This window comes from Salvelinus fontinalis, chromosome 23 (genome assembly GCF_029448725.1).
Source record: "Salvelinus fontinalis isolate EN_2023a chromosome 23, ASM2944872v1, whole genome shotgun sequence".
Classification (NCBI taxonomy): Eukaryota; Metazoa; Chordata; class Actinopteri; order Salmoniformes; family Salmonidae; genus Salvelinus; species Salvelinus fontinalis.
In genome coordinates, this window is record NC_074687.1 from 10,077,672 (window position 1) to 10,098,334 (window position 20,663).

Sequence of the window (20,663 nt, forward strand, 5' to 3'; positions counted from 1 at the left end):
AGTCAGTTTCTCACGCTGCTGTTTCCAACGTCTTATCATCGACTCATTAAGGCCAAGCTCCCGTGCAGCAGCTCTATTTACTTTTCAAACAGCCAGATCGATCGCCTTCAAATTGAAAGCTGCATCATATGCATTTCTCCGTGTCTTTGCCATGATGAGGGTGACAAAATGACTACCGTAATCAGAATGATGGAAAGTTTGAGCGCGCTCGATTTACTTCACATTATGTGACGGTGCTCAGTTTTTTGGCGGCATGAATTTGTGAAAGCGGGAAAAATCCATAAATTAGCCGCGTCATTGTATAAAGCGCAAGGTTCATAGCGTGGGAAAAAAGTAGCGGCTTATAGTCCGGAAATTACGGTAAATCATATTTTACATTATGTATTTCTAAACCAAATAAAATTGTTTGCTGAAGAAAAGGATACATCCCTATTTTAAATATTTCAAGAATTTAAGACACTTAATTGAGGCAAATATATTTTTTAGATGGAGAATTGAGAGCAGGGGACCTGTCATGTGGAAACAGTTGTTAATTGCACCCAGGGGATTATTTCTACCGATATGCTGTTTCCTGATGAAGTCCCTATTGAGTTTGATGAGGTGAGAGAAATATTCTGTTCTCTCATATGGGCCATCTCAGGGTCCACCTCAATATACTGTAGCTTAATACTGGGACTTGATAAGGGGAGGCAAAAAGCCCGTTATTAACCATTGGATTAAATGCTGATCACGCATCTAATCGGGCACAGAGCATATTCAGTCTGCCATCTCTGGCTTAGGCCTAATTTTAGTCAAACACAGATTCACACTAAGGGGGCCATTTTCTCTCAACAAATTTGCCAGTGCAGTGCAGTGCATGGAACAAATTAGCAGGTCTCAACCCAGCGAGCTCTGACTCACATGCAACTTTCTCTCTGTGCGAGAAGACTTGACAAGGTGCTGGATCCAATAAAACTACAGGGAAGATGAGGCTGGCACAACCACGGTGGGCTCTGGTCCTTCAGTCCCTGCATCTTCCTGGCACCACCCTTAAAGTTCTGATCATGTCACGTTTTAGCGGATCCAAGCTAGGCCCCAGCCTACCAAGCACCTCCTATATGTATTAGAGAGCAGAAAGGCCTTGTAATGATTATGAATGCTGCCAGTGTGAACTTCCCTTCTTCTGTGTAACACATGATGGAGGTGGCGAGGTCCAATTGTGATCCGTAATGGAATATTCAAGCCCTTAGTCAAACAAGCAGTGGCCAAGCAGCATTAGAATAACAAGCAGCTAATATGATTTAGGGCTGACATCTTTCTATTGGAATTAATCTTGGCATCATCTGGGGAGAGGTTCTCTCCCTGATTGCTTGGTTATTGCGAACACAATAACGTATTGTACATACCAGGGAGCTGAGAGAAAGTGCCGGGATGAGGCAAAGATAAACAGCTGGAGACAAGGTCCTCATTATCAAACGTATGATGGAGATTCAGAGGATTCGACTTTGTCACGAAGCACCCTGACCGTTTACAGTGTCAATTATATCTGGGCTTTATTTCTCAAGGGTTGGCCCGGACAGGGCTTATTTCTATATATCAAACAAAATGTTGAAGATTGGAGAAAGAACTGAAGAAAACAGTAATTTCTTCAGTTTAAAGTTTCGAAGGATGTGACCCTTTAAGGTTGTGATTTGACATCCATGGCGACATAAATGCGGTGACTGGTCGGCCAAACAGTGACTTGCTCCTCTCGCATTTCTCGACCGGAGCCGGCATAAAAGACTATTGAATGCCACAACAAGGGGTTGATACGTAACGTCTCCAAGAATGTGTCAATGTCTTTAGAAAGCATTGGGTGCAGCTGGTAACCCAGTCCACACATGGGCTTGTCACCAAAAGCTAAAGCGGTGTTCTTCGAGCGAAGGATGCTCATGCGCCTTTGTGCAGGAGTGACGGTGTGGAAATGTGGAACCAGCCTAATGGTGCGCTGGTGATTAACTACCCTTTGCTGGCGGTTGGAATTTGAGCACACAAAGCCAAACAACAGCGAGTGCCCAGCCAAGTCAAGCGTTCTTCTACTCACCACCTCTGACCAACGTCACTTTCTTTTATGACTTCAACGTTCACTGGTCACCCTTGAAATAACGAACGGCCCTTTTCTTTTCATTTAGTCTGACCAAAGATTAGAGTCAATCACACAAATCTGTGCTCTTGTCCTGAAAACCTTTTGTGATGTGTCCTATGAGAGAGCATGACTGAGTGACTCGCCCACATCATAATCTAAACCACCCCAAAATGTGCTCTTCCTTATCAGTGTGAAACTTCCTGATATCTTATCCCTTGGCACTGGGGCAACACACATGCCTGGGAATGGGAAACGGTGACGGTGGTAGGCCTTCCCATCAGCTCTGGCAGATCAGGAAAAGTCCCTCTTTCCTCGGCAGTGAACTCTGAGTCACTACTTCCTGACACAATCCAACCAGGACGCCAGATGCCACTAAAGGGAATTCTCTTGGGTAACGAATGATGAATTGGATAATTGCTTTTGGGAATCAAATTCTTCCCTAGATTAGAAGTCCTATGCAAAGCACTGATGCGTTTCACAACAAGGTGAGATAATCAGCCAAGTGTGATTCTCAGTCAATTTGGAAAGTCCCAACAAGGAAATAAAGGTAGAATTTTCCAAACACCTATAAAGGAGTTGTTTGGTTTATTTTCATTTCAAGGTTGCCAATTTGTATTTTTCCATCAGATCACCCTAAATGTGCATAGCGATGAATTGATGCTGTATGCTATATCCAGAAATGCAGATGCTGAATATTCCCAAAATAGTCATCGAAATTGACTCCATAATACATCAACCTGCACTTCAATTAATGTTCCTCTGTTTTTTACATGTGCGTGTCAAACTGTCATCTTTGGTCAGTGCTGGTTTCTTCCATAGGTGTGAGATGATTGATTGTTAGTTTTTCCTCTGTTGAGTCACTTGACATAACATCAAGGGGGAGACAACAGGCTCATAAATGTTTTACTATCGACATACTGCAGTATGAGACATTTAGTGTATTCCTCCAGTTTAGTCACATCGTTTTGACTACCGTTCAAAAGTTTGGGGTCACTTAGAAATGTCCCTGTTTTTGAAAGAAAAGCACATTTTTTTGTCCATTAAAATAACATCAAATTGATCAGAAATACAGTGTAGACTGTTGTAATATCAACAGTGTAGAGGCGACTCTGGGATGCTGGCATTCGAGTTGCAAAGAAAAAGCTATATCTCAGACTGGCCAATAAAAATAAAAGATGAAGGTCGGCAAAAGAACACAGACACTGGACAGAGGAACTCTGCCTAGAAGGCCAGCATCCCGGAGTCGCCTCTTCACTGTTGACGTTGAGACTGGTGTTTTGCGGGTACTATTTAATGAAGCTGCCAGTTGAGGACTTGTGAAGACTTCTGTTTCTTAATCTTGACACTCTAATGGACTTGTCCTCTTGCTCAGTTGTGCACTGGGGCCTCCCACTCCTCTTTCTATTCTGGTTAGCGCCAGTTTGCACTGTTCTGTGAAGGGAGTAGTACACAGCATTGTATGAGATCTTTCGTTTCTTGGCAATTTCTCACATGAAATAGCCTTCATTTCTCAGAACAAGAATAGACTGACACGTTTCAGCAGAAAGGTCTTCGTTTCTGGCCATGTTGAGCCTGTAATTGAACCCACAAATGTTGATGCTCCAGATACTCAACTAGCCTAAAGAAGGCCAGACTTAATTGCTGATAAACTTGGATTAGCTAACACAACGTGCCATTGGAATGCAGGAGTGATGTTTGCTGATAATGAGCCTCTGTATGCCTATGTAGATATTCCATAAAAAATCTGATGTTTCCAGATACAATAGTCATTTACAACATTAACAATGTCTACATTGTATTTCTGATCAATTTGACGTTATTTTAATGGACAAGAAAATTGCTTTTCTTTCAAAAATAAGACATGTCTAAGTGACCCCAAACTTTTGAATGGTAGTGTATACAGTATATATATATATGTATATATGTATATAAAAAAGTCCATAACATGTAATACATTTGAGAAAGCTAATAAAGATTTATGTTGCAGTAAATATTCTGACAACACAATTTCAGGGAAGCAATATAAGTTCAATGTATGGAGAATCTCAGCCAACAAACTGCCTTTCAAATATGCTCTCTGATGATGTCAAACTGAAATACTTATACATAATTCCATAATCACATCAATTATACATTTGGATATTCACATTTTTATTTTTAACCTTTGACACTACAGTTTGTTTAAATGTCTTCCATTTCCCCCTGCAGTGCCTTCTACTTCATACAAATTCCCCAAATAAACCAGTGTAGAGATTTGGCATCTGACGCACATCTAAACCAGGGACTTCCTGATCAAATCTAAATTTACTGTGACAAGCTAAATGTGTTATGCAAAACTATTTTTCCCCTCCACAAATCCAAAGCCTCTTGATGAAACAAATCTGTGAAATAAAATATTCCAAACGGGAACTGCTCTGACAGTTTGAGAATAACATTTAAATCTGGTTGGTTATGCATCTTTAGACTTTGCTTCACAGACACTGATCATAAATGGCGAAAGCAGTCAGAGCAGAACAAAATGTCTAATCCTTTATTATCATCATTTCCAAATCAATGACATATTAAGCCTTCTTTGGAAGGCTGTGGGCCTGAGCTGCATACAGTGACTCAAAATGACCGTGGCTCCATTACATGCCACTGTTCAGTAGTCTTTAACAATTTTCTCACAGGAAAAAGGCTGTGAGGCAAGGTGTAGCATCTCTCAGGGGTGAAAACAAAAGCAATAACAAGCAGAGTTTATTCAGAGACATGAATGTCGATTGAAAGAAAACAACAACCCTTGGAGACAACCTTGGAAGAAAGAAAACCTCCCCGGTCTATTATGACCCAATCCCTGTCTAAGGCACCGTTACTAGGAGGGAACACGTGGGACTTACTGTATGTGTATTGCCCTGAGGGATTCCAACAGTCTTATTCAACCGCCTCAGTGGAAAATGGAAACCTCATGTGTCATTTGAAAAGGGGAATTCAATCTTGTTCTCCTGTCTGTCTTTTTGGTGAGATGTTGACATAGCGTACTGTAGCCAAATGGAAGGACAGCCTAAATTAAGAGAGATTTAAGACCATGTGTACAGTGTGCATTGTGCTCTACAATAAGAGAGAAATTAGAGATTATAATGCATGCCATGGTTGAGGTTTATTACATTGTAATTGGGTCAAAATGTAATTGTACACACAGCACAGGAAAAATAATAAACAATGTATTGTTGCAATAACTACTCACTGTAATGTCCCATGACGTCAGATCTTTAACTCAGATGTTCTTGACATCTTCCTCAACTGGAAGAAGGATGCTGACCAGTCCCTGTCCTTCTCTTGGTTTTGACAATATTTTATAGATAGATTTGACATATATCTAAAGAAAATATATATATTGACTCCGTCAATCACTGTATTCTTATCGACAGACTCAAAAGTCTTGGTTTCTCTAATGACTGCCTCGCCTGCTTCACTAACTACTTCTCAGATAGAGTTCAGTGTGTCAAATCGAAGGGCCTGTTGTCTATAAAAACAACCACTATCGATATCATATAACACAGTAATATGCTAAACAGATGTAACTACTCCTGTACCAACAGAGAAAAGTAAGACCTTTTGAGAGGTGGAGCGCCGTGGTCTCTTTGTAACCCTTATCTGCTCGTCAGATCAGTGGGAATGAGGTAACCAGTCCCATTGTTGAAAGTTTTTTTTATGGTGGTATTTTTCCTCTCTGGCAAAATGGAGAGCAATTACATATCTGGAGGCAGGGGCTCAACTGTGGTTTAAGAAGTGGGGGTGTGTCACGGTCGTCAAAGGGAGGAGACCAAGATGCAGCGTGGTATGTGTACATTCTTCTTTATTCTAAGAATGAACACTGAACAAAACTAACAAAATAACAAAACAAATTGTGAAGCTATACAAATGAGTCCTGAACAGGCAACTACACATAGACAAGAACCCACAAATATCCAAGGGAAAATGGCTACCTAAATATGGTCCCCAATCAGAGACAACGATAAACAGCTGCCTCTGATTGGGAACCAAATCAGGCCACCATAGACATATATATACCTAGACCTACAAAACCCCTAGATATACAAAAACCCTAGACAAGACAAAACTGGTATACCCACCCTAGTCACACCCTGACCTAACCAAAATAATAAAGAAAACATAGATAACTAAGGTCAGGGCGTGACAGGGTGGGGGGTGGGGGGGACATAATATATACACAGTATAATATGTACACATTACCAGTCAAAAGTTTGGACACCTACATTTTCAAGTGTTTTTATTTATTTGTGCTATTTTCTACACTGTAGAAAAATAGTGAAGACATCAAAACTATGAAATAACACATATGGAATTATGTAGTAACCAAAAAAGTGTGAAGCAAGCCAAAATATATATTATATTAGAGATTCTTCAAAGTAGCCACCCTTTGCCTTGATGACAGCTTCATACACTCTCGGTATTCTCTCAACCAGCTTCATGAGGTAGTCACCTGGAATACGTTTCAATTAACAGGTGTGCCTTGCTAAAAGTTCATTTGTGTAATGCCTTTCCTTCTTAATGTGTTTAGGCCAATCAGTTGTGTTGTGAGAAGATAAGAGTTGTAAAAGACCAAGTCCATATTATGGCAAGACCAGCTCAAAAAAGCGAAGAGAAACTACAGTCCATTATTATTTCAAGACATGAAGGTCAGTCAATGCGGAAAATTTCAGGTGCAGTCGCAAAACCATTCAAGCGCAAAGATGAAACTGGCTCTCATGAGGACCGCCACAGGAGAGGAAGACCCAGAATTACCTCTGCTGCAGAGGATACGATCATTAGAGTTACCAGCCTCAGAAATTGCAGCCCAAATAAATGCTTCACCGAGTGCAAGTTACAGACGTATCTCAAAATCAACTGTTCAGACGAGACTGTGTGAATCACGCTTTCATGGTCGAATTTCTGCAAAGAAACCCCTACCTAAGGACACCAATAAGAAGAAGAGAATTTCTTGGGCCAAGAAACATAAATCCAGAAATAAGTCCCTCACTGTTGGCGCTTGTTATAGACCCCCCCTCAGCTCCAAGCTGTGATCTGGACACCATATATGAATTGATTGCCCCCTATCTATCGTCAGAGTTCGTACTGCTAAGTGACCTAAATTGGGATATGCTTGACACCCTGGCCATTCTACAATCTAAGCTAGATGCCCTCAATCTCACACAAATGATCAAGGAACCTACCAGTTACAACCCCAAATCCGTAAACACGGGCACCCTCATAGATATCATCCTGACCAATTTGCCCTCTAAATACACCTCTGCTGTTTTCAACCAGGACCTCAGCGATCACTGCCTCATTGCCTGCGTCCGTTATGGGTACGCAGTCAAACAACCACCCCTCATCACTGTCAAACGCTCCCTAAAACACTTCAGCGAGCAGGCCTTTCTAATCGACCTGGCCCGGGTGTCCTTGAAGGATATTGACCTCATCCCGTCAGTAGAGGATGCCTGGTTGTTCTTTAAAAGTACTCTCCACACCATCTTAAATAAGCATGCCCCTTTCAAAAAATGTAGAACTAAGAATAGATATAGCCCTTGGTTCACTCCAGACTTGACTGCCCTTGACCAGCACAAAAACACCCTGTGGCGTACTGCACTAGCATCGAATAGTCCACGCAATATGCAACTTTCAGGGAAGTCAGGAACCAAAACACACAGTCAGTTAGGAAAGCAAAGGCTAGCTTTTTCAAACATAAATTTGCATCCTGCAGCACTAATTCCAAAAAGTTTTGTGACACTGTAAAGTCCATGGAGAATAAGAGTACCTCCTCCCAGCTGCCCAATGCACTGAGACTAGGAATTACTGTCACCACTGATAAATCCACGATAATCAAGAATTTCAATAAACATTTCTCTACAGCTGGCCATGCTTTCCACTCGGCTACCCCAACCCCGGTCACCAGCTCTGCAACCCCCCACAGCAACTGGTCCAAGCCCCCTCCGCGCCTCCTTCACCCAAATCCAGACAGCTGATGTTCTGAAAGAGCTGCAAAATCTGGATCCCTACAAATCAGCTGGGCTAGACAATCTCTCCTCCTAAAAATATACGCTGCCATTGTTGCAACACCTATTACTAGTCTGTTCAACCTCTCTTTTGTATCGTTTGAGATTCCTACAGATTGGAAAGCAGCCACGGTCATCGCCTTCTTCAAAGGGGGAAAGACTCTAGACCCAAACTGTTTCAGACCTATATCCAGCCTGCCCTGCCTTTCTAAAGTCTTCGAAATCCAAATGAACAAACAGAACACCGACCATTTCGAATCCCTACGTACCTTCTCCGCTATGCAATCTGGTTTCCGAGCTGGTCACGAGTGCACCTCAGCAACTCTCAATGTTCTAAATGATATAATATCCAAAATCGATACAACAGTATTGTGCAGTATTGACAGTATTGTGCAGCCGTCTTCATCGATTTGGCCAAGGCTTTTCGACTCCGTCAATCACTGTATTCTTATCGACAGACTCAAAAGTCTTGGTTTCTTTAATGACTGCCTCGCCTGCTTCACTAACTACTTCTCAGATAGAGTTCAGTGTGTCAAATCGAAGGGCCTGTTGTCCGGACCTCTGGCAGTCTCTATGGGGGTGCCACAGGGTTCAATTCTCGGGCCGATTCTTTTCTCTGTATACATCAATGATGTCGCTCTTGCTGCTGGTGAGTCTCTGATCCACCTCTATGCAGACGACACCATTCTGTATACTTCTGGCCCTTCCTTGGACACTGTTTTAGCAACCCTCCAGACGAGGTTCAACGCCATACAACTCTCCTTCCGTGGCCTCCAACTGCTCTGAAATACAAGTAAAACTAAATACATGCTCTTCAACCGATCGCTGCCTGCACCTGCCCGCCCGCCCAGCATCACTTTTCTGGGCGGTTCTGACTTAGAATATGTGGACAACTACAAATACCTAGGCGTCTGGTTAGACTGTAAACTCTCCTTCCAGACTCACAACAAACATCTCAAAACCAAAGTTAAATCTAGAATTGGCTTCCTATTCCGCAACAAAGCATCCTTCACTCATGCAGCCAAACATACCCTCATAAAACTGACCATCCTACCGATCCTCGACTTTGGCGATGTCATTTACGAAATAGCCTCCAATACCCTACTCAATAAATTGGATGCAGTCTATCACAGTGCCATCCGTTTTGTCCTCAAAGCCCCATATACTACCCACCACTGCGACCATGTACGCTCTTGTTGGCTGGCCCTCGCTTCATACTCGTCGCCAAACCCACTGGCTCCAGGTCATCTACAAGACCTTGCTTGGTAACGTCCCCCCATATCTCAGCTCGCTGGTCACCATAGCAGCACCCACCTGTAGCACGCGCTCCAGCAGGTATATCTCTCTGGTCACCCCGAAAGCCAATTCCTCCTTTGGCCGCCTCTCCTTCCAGTTTTCTGCTGCCAATGACTGGAACGAACTACAAAAATCTATGAAACTGGAAACACTTATCTCCCTCACTAGCTTTAAGCACCAGCTGTCAGAGCAGCTCACAGATTACTGCACCTGTACATAGCGAATCTATAATTTTTCCCAAACAACTACCTCTTCCCTTACTGTATTCATTAATTTATTTATTTTGCTCCTTTGTACCCCATTATTTATTTTTCTACTTTGCACATTCTTCCACTGCAAATCTACCATTCCAGTGTTTACTTGCTATATTGTATTTACTTCGCCACCATGGCCTTTTCTTTGCCTTCACCTCCCTTAACTCACCTCATTTGCTCACATTGTATATAGACTTATTTTTCTACCTTATTATTGACTGTATTTTTCTTTTACTCCATGTGTAACTCTGTGTTGTTGTATGTGTCGAACTGCTTTGCTTTATCTTGGCCAGGTCGCAATTGTAAATGAGAACGTGTTCTCAACTTGCCGACCTGGTTAAATAAAGGTGAAATAAATAAAATAAAATAAAAATGTGCGTGTGTGTACTCTGAACAGTTACGAGGAAGTCTCATTCTGAGATAAATAAATAACTAAACACACAGTGGAGGCCAAACAGCCCTGTAGATGAACACACAGTGGAGGCCGGCCAAACAGCCCTGTAGATGAAGAAGCGGCCAGACTTGGCACACATACAGCTCACTGTCTTTTATATGGACTGATATTGTAGCATCAATATAGTATGGCCACAGTCATCGTCATGCATGTTTTCACATTGGAGACATGAGGGAGGATTTACTGTAAGTCGACGTTGGCTGCTATGTGAAAATTCAGTATTTCCTGACATTGGTGGGATTGATTTTGGAACTTATAAGAACAAGGGAGCTTAGCTATGATTGCGAATACAGCTTAATATACACTATTCCCAGTTACATTATCAATCTCATAACTATCCAGATTTCCCTCAGCTTTTTTCATCTGTGTGTTTGGTACAACTTTATTTAAATAGTTCCCAATACATTGTTTATAGATAGTTTAACTAACTATTTAGTTCAGCTAAGCCCTGACATTAACTCTTTACACCCTAAACCAAACTACAATGTAACTCAGGTCAAGTAATGGGTTAATAGTGATCCATCCACCAATAGGATAAGAGACCCATGGAGTTAGAATGTAATGGGTTGAAGGTTGGTCTACCTCTGTTGCTCATCCCCATTTCTGCTGTTTTTAGTTACTTACAACGCTACTTACAACGTCATGCTAATCACGTTAGCGCACGTTAGCTCAACCGTCCCGGGGAGGTTAAAGATGAAATCCGCTATCCATCGGGGCCCTTCCAACCTCCCCACTGATTGTGTTGTTTTTTCACTTTGAAAAAACACTCTAACGACCATACTGGAGCATGACTCCGGAGCTGGAGAGGAAGGGAAAGTCACTTGTAAGCTACAGCCCCCAGAAACAAACACAGAGCAGACGAAGCCAGCAAGTTAGCTAACTTGTTTGCAGAAACATTTTCCTGGTAGCATGGACAATGGTTTTTTTGGGGAGGCACACACTTGTTGAATCACTGTTGTTTCCACATCATTTCAACAAAATTTAGTTGAAATAAGGTGGAATAGAAGGTGAATTGACGTCTCTGCCCAGTAGGCAATTATGACAACATTTTCAAAAAGCTGGGCTCATAGCCGTGAGTTACATGACAGACTATTATAATGCCATACGCCCTCACTCCATATACACACCACCCCCACAGTGTCCTTCATTTATCCTCATGGCGGTGATGCCAGAGAAACATCTGGAGGCTGTCATTAATTGCCAATGAGATTTTCAGCGATGGTCTTGGATATGTGAGGAGGCGTGACAATGTTTGAACTGGGAATAGAAGTCCAAACTGACAAATAAACAGAATCTTTTTTTGTGATCTGTATCCACTATTCAAAGAGGCCTGTGTCGGTTAACTGAAAGTAGTGCTGTGTGTTCTGAAAGAGTGGGGAAGAATTCACTGGATGTTTGTCAAGTCCTCCTTTGAGTAGCCTGCTTCTTAAATTCAAGACTGTGGAAGAGAACGTCTTCTGCCACTTATTTTCAGCGGGTCTTTTTATGGCTATAATTTATAGCGCTGTGAGTTCCCATGAATTTCTCTCTGCAGGACGGCGAGAAACAAACTACTCACAGCCATCTTGATATTTGAATTAGTCCCAGGGTGGGGAGCTAAGTTACTGCATCATTTGTGTGGCCTATTGGCCCCACATGAGTTGTCCAATGTAGGATTGTGTCTTTTATTTATTTTGTCACTGACTGGGATAGAGGATAGGGGAGTTAGCTCAACTACCAGACAGTAGGCTTAGGTGAAGGCTGTTTCATTTCTCCCTCTTAAGTTGTACTTGAGTTGCTACAGAAGTGACATTTGCAACAGTGGTCTGTTTCCCTGTACCCGGATTAGTCTAAACCTAGTCCTAGACTAAAAGGCACTTTCAATGGATATTCTCCACTGAGGAAGCTTTAGAGTCCAGGACTAGGCCGTAATCTGGGTCAGGATAACCATCTGCACTGTATGGTTTTGGGATCCCAACTTGGTCTCAACAATGGTAAATCAAAGCAAGAGAGTTTCAAACACTTCCATTCACATGTGTGGAGGCTATTTTATCAAAGATAGCCAGGAGGGTTTCCTGTCTATTGCTTTAGAAGGCGAGGCCATCATATTTAACCAGATCTAAGGAGGAAATAATGAGGCTATTTAAAGAACACTATCCCAATAGATAGACTCAATAAACATTGTTGCAAAACTGACTATGACTAACTAAACTATGGGATCACAAGACAGACGCATTATCTGCCTAGTGTCAGTTGCAGGAACATTCCAGTATTCTTAAAGCCGTTTTGGATTTTTTTGAGAAATGTATTGCACTGACCTGATAAAAAATGTGTCAGACATAACAATGAGCCCTTGAGAGTTGGAGTCAACGAGTTCAGACTATAGCAATGTTGGGAAATATGTAGCCTCAACTCGAAAATGATTGAGCCAAACTGCAACAATAATCCAAGTTTAATGGTGAAATGGATTTGGAATAACAAATAGACAAAAGAAAGAAACCTTTGTCCCTCAGACTTTGGATTGTATCATCTTCACGCTGACCCTTTTGTGACTGTCTGGAGACCAGAGTGAGGACAGAAAGACAGATAGACAGGCAAGGATAGACAGGCAAGGACAGACAGACAGGCAAGGACAGGCAAGAACAGACAGACAGGGACAGACAGACAGACAGGGACAAACAGACAGGGACAGAAAGACAGACAGACAGACAGACAGACAGACAGACAGACAGACAGACAGACAGACAGATAGGGATTGTTACAAGTAACTTGGCTTTGTTTGATAAATGTCCATTGTGCCATCGTAAAGCCGTGCCGTTTACGTTCAGGAGGACATTGAGAGGAAATACGTAAATGGAGTGAGGTTATACAAGAAGAGGGTGAACAATAGGCCCTACACATTGCATACCAAACACCCGGCCTAGCCCCACACCCACTCATACCCCCCCATCTCCCCCCTAGACCCCGGTGGATCATGGAAACCTTTTTTTAGATAAAAACACAATGATTGAGTAGAGGATCATGGCCCGCTTGTTTCAAACAACCATGAAATAGCTGCAAAGCCAGATAAGGCCTGATGGGACTTGTCATGTTTGGTGCACACACACACACACACACACACACACACACACACACACACACACACACACACACACACACACACACACACACACACACACACACACACACACACACACACACACACACACACACACACACACACACGGCCCTTAACTGTGGGACGCAGGGTGCCAGCGCAGGCAGGCTCCACAACCTCTGGGCATGCAGCCAGCCAGGCAGGACACAGGCCACGGCTGCCCTGGAGAAATGCCAGGCCCCTAGTCTCCTGGTGGCCAGCCCAGAGCAGGAACACCACGACGTGGCAAGGTCTACACACACGCATATAGACATACAGCAGAAATACACACACACACACACACACACACACACACACACACACACACACACACACACACACACACACACACACACACACACACACACACACACACACACACACACACACACACACACACACACACACACACACACACACACACACACACACACACACACACACACACACAAATCAGCACCACCTGCATCTTTCACTCACTCCCTCTCTCTCTGGGAGATGCTGAATATGCATTTTCTTTCTGTCTCAGTTTCTTAAAGTCTTGTTTCTCTCACTCCCCTCTCTCGATTGCAATGCGGTTTCAAACTTGAACCTGCAACATATGGGTTTTTTTTTCAGAGGGATGTGTTTTCAGTTAGATAGCCATTTTCCAAATCCATCCAGTATGTGCAGAAATGGGTGCCAAGTAAATGCTCAGAATTATGCATTATGTTGTCCTAATGAGCTTGGATTTGGAAGTGAAGAACATCATCTGCCTTGTGTTAGGCCTAGATTGGTGTTATATGAGTGAGTTGTTATTCAGTTGATCAGACACAGCATCCATGAAATTACCATCCAGGCTCCCTTCCCTTTTTTGGATAAAGAATTCAAAAGCCGCAATGTGTTTTCCACAACATAGATGAATCCAAAAATCACCTAAACTTAAACCCTTAAACATACCATAACATGGTTAAAATAGAGCACTCAACAGGCAACATCCCTTTATAAAACCTTTCTGTTTTTTATTATTTTATATCTTGTTTTTTTACATGGGTTTTTTTAATTGACGGATTTAACACAACTAAAACAATTTAAATCTCCTTCAACGTCAAAAATCTTAACATGTCATATACACTTGACTTAAATCCCAATTAGGATCTGTGAGAATAAGATGGTAAGGGAGAGAACTACTGTAGAGGAATTCACAGAAACGTTAATCTGCTCGGAGCATATTTGTGCTGTACCAGCATGTCACAGCAAATGCATGAATGCATAGACAATGACTCTACCTTTTTTTCTCTACCGTTGAGCAAGGTCAGCTTTCATACATACTGTACAAGCAGTTGCATTCATCTGGCAAGAAATGTATAATTCTGTCATATGAATGATAACATTATGCGGGTTGACTTACAATGAGTTACACTGTGTTACACCAAATTATGTATTCACCATTACACCATTCAGTGTGCTGACCAGCCACTACTGTGAAACATGATCATCCACGATTCACTCTGACAAAAGGTTTACAAGTTCCAATTAAAAACTTTGAGACACAGGGGACCCCTCAAATGAAAATGTCCTTGAAACATCCACCATGAAAAGAAGCCTGTGGAGTTGTAACATGCACGTGTGTGAGGCTCGGCATGGAATCCGATGTCATCAGCCCATTTCCTCCTTCAAGCCGCTGCATCGTGACAACAGATCTTCTCCTGTATTGTCAATGGAACCTTCTTTAGCTGTTCCCTCCTGATCCATAACTAGCTATGTGACTGCATACAGACTTCTGTCAACAAGTGCCTAGCGAGCCTGGCAATTGGTAATTGGAAACACACCGGTTGAGTATGACTTGTTCATACATTTTGACCTTTCCTAGTCTTCAAGTGTTCCCTCGGCTTTGGGTGCTGCTGAGGTGCTATTCATATCTACCCAGATGGTTCTAATTCCTTCTGTAATTCACCAATCACTGTGTGGTTGCAAATCAGTTGGAGTTGAAGTGAGGTGTATACCGTCTGATGTAAGGGTTCTACTGAGAACAGATCTTATCTGATGCAAAATGGTTCCAAAATGTGACTGGTTACAGGTTCGGGGATGTTTGACGCTAGTTCCTACTTCACAGTAGGGCCGTTTGATTATTATCATTTATTTTTAATTATTATTCATTCTCAAACATGTGAACTTCAAAGAAGCTTTGATGAAGCAGGGATGGGACAAAAGCCTGCACACCAAAATGATAATAAATAGTTGTATTGTCACATACACAACATTGCAGTGCAGCAGTGCACTGAAATGTGTTGTTTTACAGGGTCAACCATAACATTACGGTGCCCATGGAGCAAATTAGGGTAGCTCTGACTATCCGTGTTCTAAGGTTAGGCTATGGGGTGAAATATAATTTTATTGATATTATACTTATGAAGTTAAACTGAAGGGGTTTCTAGCTCTGCAGCCGGTGTTGGAGAAGAGCCGGTGGGATGTAGACTGACTTCCAAGTGATCTCAGAGAGCAGGCGTTGCGGGACTTTATTACGTTAGTGACAAAGTGTTGCAAACACTCAAACAGAGTTTTAGGAAGACCAGAAGGATTAGCTTAATCCCACTGTTGCAGATAAAGGCTGATTGCTGCCTTCCTGTCCTCCTCTCGGTCCGGATGGATCCAAGATGGCTAGTCCTACAGATTTGTCTTCCTTTACAGAATGATCTACAGTTACAGAATGATCTTCTGTTACAGAATGATCTACAGTTACAGAATGGTCTTCCCGTTACAGAATGATCTACAGTTACAGAATGATCTTCCCGTTACAGAATGATCTACAGTTACAGAATGGTATTCCCGTTACAGAATGATCTACAGTTACAGAATGATCTTCTGTTACAGAATGATCTTCCCGTTACAGAATGGTCTTCCGTTACAGAATGGGATTCCGTTACAGAATGATCTACCGTTACAGAATGATCTACCGTTACAGAATGGTCTTCCTTTACAGAATGGTATTCCGTTAAAGAATGATCTACAGTTACAGAATGGTGTTCCGTTACTCTTCATCCGAAGAGGAGGAGCAGGGATTTGACCAAAACGCAGCGTTTGAATATGACATAATGAATTTATTTACAGACGAAGACGAAACACGAAAAACACTTGGATAATTACAAAACAAATAAACGACGTAGACAGACCTGGACGACGAACTTACATGAAACACGAAGAACGCATGAACAGGGAAAACTGACTACATAAAAGAAGGAACATAGAAACAAACCGAAAACAGTCCCGTGTGGCGCAACGACATACACAGACACAGGAGACAACCACCCACAACAAACAGTGTGAAAACACATACCTTAATATGACTCTCAATTAGAGGAAACGCCAAACACCTGCCTCTAATTGAGAGCCATACCAGGCAACCCTTAAACAAACATAGAAACAGAAAACATAGACTGCCCACCCAAACTCACGTCCTGACCAACTAACACATACAAAACTAACAGAAACAGGTCAGGAACGTGACATAACCCCCCCCTTAAGGTGCGAACTCCGGGCGCACCAGCACAAAGTTTAGGGGAGGGTCTGGGTGGGCATCTGACCACGGTGGTGGCTCAGGCTCTGGGCGAGGTCCCCACCCCACCACAGTCAATCCCAGCTTTCGTCTTCCCCTACGAATGACCACCCTCATATTACACCCCCTAAATTTAAAAGGTAACCTTAAGATAAGGGGCAGCACCGGTACAAGGGGCAGCACCGGTACAAGGGGCAGCACCGGGATAAGGTAGCTCAGGACAGAGATATAGCTAAGGACAGAGAGGTAGGTCAGGATAGAGAGGTAGCTCAGGATAGAGGGGCAACTCCGGACTGAAGGGCAGCTCCGGACAGAGAGACATCTCTGGACTGAGGGGCAGTTCTGGATAAGTAGCCGCTCTGGGCTGAGGGACAGCTCATGACTGGCTGACGGCTCTGGACGCTCATGGCTGGCTGACGGCTCTAGACGCTCATGGCTGGCTGACGGCTCTGGACGCTCATGGCTGGCTGACGGCTCTGGACGCTAATGGCTGGCTGACGGCTCTGGACGCCCATGGCTGGCTGACGGCTCTGGACGCTCATGGCTGGCTGATGGCTCTGGACGCTCATGGCTGGCTGACGGCTCTGGACGCTCATGGCTGGCTGGCGGCTCTGGCAGATCCTGTCTGGTTGGCGGCTCTGGCAGATCCTGTCTGGTTGGCGGCTCTGGCAGATCCTGTCTGGTTGGCGGCTCTGGCAGATCCTGTCTGGTTGGCGGCTCTGGCAGATCCTGTCTGGTTGGCGGCTCTGGCAGATCCTGTCTGGTTGGCGGCTCTGGCAGATCCTGACTGACAAATGGCTCTAGCGGCTCCTGACTGACTAATGGCTCTGTAACGGCTTTCCTCCTCCTCTTCATCTGAAGAGGAGGAGCAGGGATTTGACCAAAACGCAGCGTTTGAATATGACATAATGAATTTATTTATAGACGAAGACGAAACACGAAAAACACTTGGATAATTACAAAACAAATAAACGACGTAGACAGACCTGGACGACGAACTTACATGAAACACGAAGAACGCATGAACAGGGAAAACTGACTACATAAAAGAAAGAACATAGAAACAAACCGAAAACAGTCCCGTGTGGCGCAACGACATACACAGACACAGGAGACAACCACCCACAACAAACAGTGTGAAAACACCTACCTTAATATGACTCTCAATTAGAGGAAACGCCAAACACCTGCCTCTAATTGAGAGCCATACCAGGCAACCCTTAAACAAACATAGAAACAGAAAACATAGACTGCCCACCCAAACTCACGTCCTGACCAACTAACACATAGAAAACTAACAGAAACAGGTCAGGAACGTGACACTACCGTTACAGAATGGTCTCTGTTACAGAATGATCTACCGTTACAGAATGATCTACCGTTACAGAATGGTCTTCCTTTACAGCATGGTATTCCGTTACAGAATGATCTACAGTTACAGAATGGTGTTCCGTTACAGAATGGTATTCCGTTACAGAACGATCTACCGCTACAGAATGGTCTTCTGTTACAGAATGATCTACCGTTACAGAATGATCTACCGTTACAGAATGGTCTTCCTTTACAGAATGGTATTCCGTTACAGAATGATCTACAGTTACAGAATGGTCTTCCTTTATAGAATGGTATTCTGTTACAGAATGATCTACAGTTACAGAATGGTGTTCCGTTACAGAATGGTATTCCGTTACAGAATGATCTACAGTTACAGAATGGGGTTCCGTTACAGAATGGTATTCCGTTACAGAATGATCTACCATTACAGAATGGTCTTCCTTTACAGAATGGTATTTCGTTACAGAATGATCTACAGTTACAGAATGGTGTTCCGTTACAGAATGATCTACAGTTACAGAATGTTGTTCCGTTACAGAATGATCTACAGTTACAGAATGGTGTTCCGTTACAGAATGATCTACAGTTACAGAATGGTGTTCCGTTACAGAATGATCTACAGTTACAGAATGGTGTTCCGTTACAGAATGATCTACAGTTACAGAATGTTGTTCCGTTACAGAATGGTGTTCCGTTACAGAATGATCTACAGTTACAGAATGGTGTTCCGTTACAGAATGGTATTCCGTTGCAGAATGATCTACAGTTACAGAATGGTGTTCCTTTACAGAATGATCTTCCGTACACATGCATATGTACAACAAATACAGTATTTGTGTCAAATGTGACTTCCTATGAGGTCTTGTTTTGTACTCTTTAATGACCTGTAATGGAACAGAAAGTGATGCCAGCGGTTGATGTAACATGGAACTGACTGTTGTGGCAACACCGGTTGTGGTTGATATTACCATCATGTTCTTATGTAAGTGCCTGGTACTTGGCCTTTGCACGTGGCACAAGTTTTTTTGCTTTCAACTGGAAAAGTTGGAATGCCACATCATACTTAACTTTCACCTCTAATTAAGTTACAAGCTGACCTCATTGAGCAGGGGATAGGGGATCATTAGAACATATTAGATAATTACTGACTGGAAGCATAATGGGAATGTAGTAACATTGTAAGTGATTGGCTGTATTTGTGTTTAGCACGTTAACTATACCATGTGTATTTGTTCAGCTTTCGTTCCAGAAAGGGATGCAGTGGCTGTAGACGCTAAGGAAAATGTTATTAATTACATATTAAAATCCGACAGGCTTATGAACAAGAGTTTCGTGTCACAGACCTCCCTTCATAATAGCCTATTTTTACTCCTGTTCTGCTCTGTTTGGTTACCACACCTTTTCTAATCTGTTGTTCTGTCTCATGGTAAGTGTTTTCTACACAATTAATGCTCAATTAAACAGCTGAAACAACAGTAAGGATGAAGAGATACAGCCCCTGTAGAAACCGTATGGAAACCTTATTCTAGCGTATCACGCTGGAGACACCAAGCGTTAAAACACTGCATGGCTTTGAAACAATACACAAGGAAGAAAACTCATCTCGTTAAAAATAATCTCCATTGGTGTGGAATGGAACTGGCTTGGTGGATGAAAAAGTGTTGCTGCCACGTCAAGGTATAATCGAATCACCTCAGGTCGGAGCCATCATGGAGAGAAAAGAAAAAGTGCAGTAACGCTGCAGATTTACAACCTGTTGTTGCAGTGGCCAATCTCCAAGCTTTGGTGCTGAAAGGACATTTGTAGATGACATTCTCTGTTCCATTCTCAGGAATGGATATTGTGTGTATAGTGTCCCCCCCCTCCCTTGTTCAAAGTCAGCACAATGCTGTGTTACTTACAATGCAAAGGGCCCAGAAAAGTGACCCAATCCCTTAGAGAGGATAATCCATGAATGGGTTGGAAACCTTGAGGGTTTTTTCTTTCAACAGAACACATCTCTAATACAGGCACAGTCAATGCAACCCAAAACTAAACTGTGACAAGCCAAAGGGAAGATCGTGATTTTCTATTAATAATGTTGATCTTTATCAGAAGATTGGTGGGCCTAAGGGCCAAAGAAGAAAATGCTGACGAGGGTGATTCTTATTTCATTCCGTCCCTTTTGTTGTGGAAGTAAGCAGTAGAATATTAGAATCTGGCTATCACAAGAAGGAATTAATGGGAAATAGCACAGGCTCTATTCAACCTGACAAGGGGCTCTGCTTCTAACAATATGAGGTAATTGTCCGTAAAGTGGACACTTCACTTCATCTGTCACTAGTAATAAAAGAAATCTATGCCGGGCCTGGTAAGTGTGTGATGGTGAAACTGCAGAGTACGAGAAGCAAAACGAACTGTTGAGTTTACAGGCATCACTCAGTCTGCAGAAAGGTGAGGTCAGAAAAAACTGCTTGACCTTGCAGATGAGCCAGTATGCACATGATGAACGGAATTAAGCGCCGCAGGGCTGGAGGCTTTTTATGGAGGGAAGGG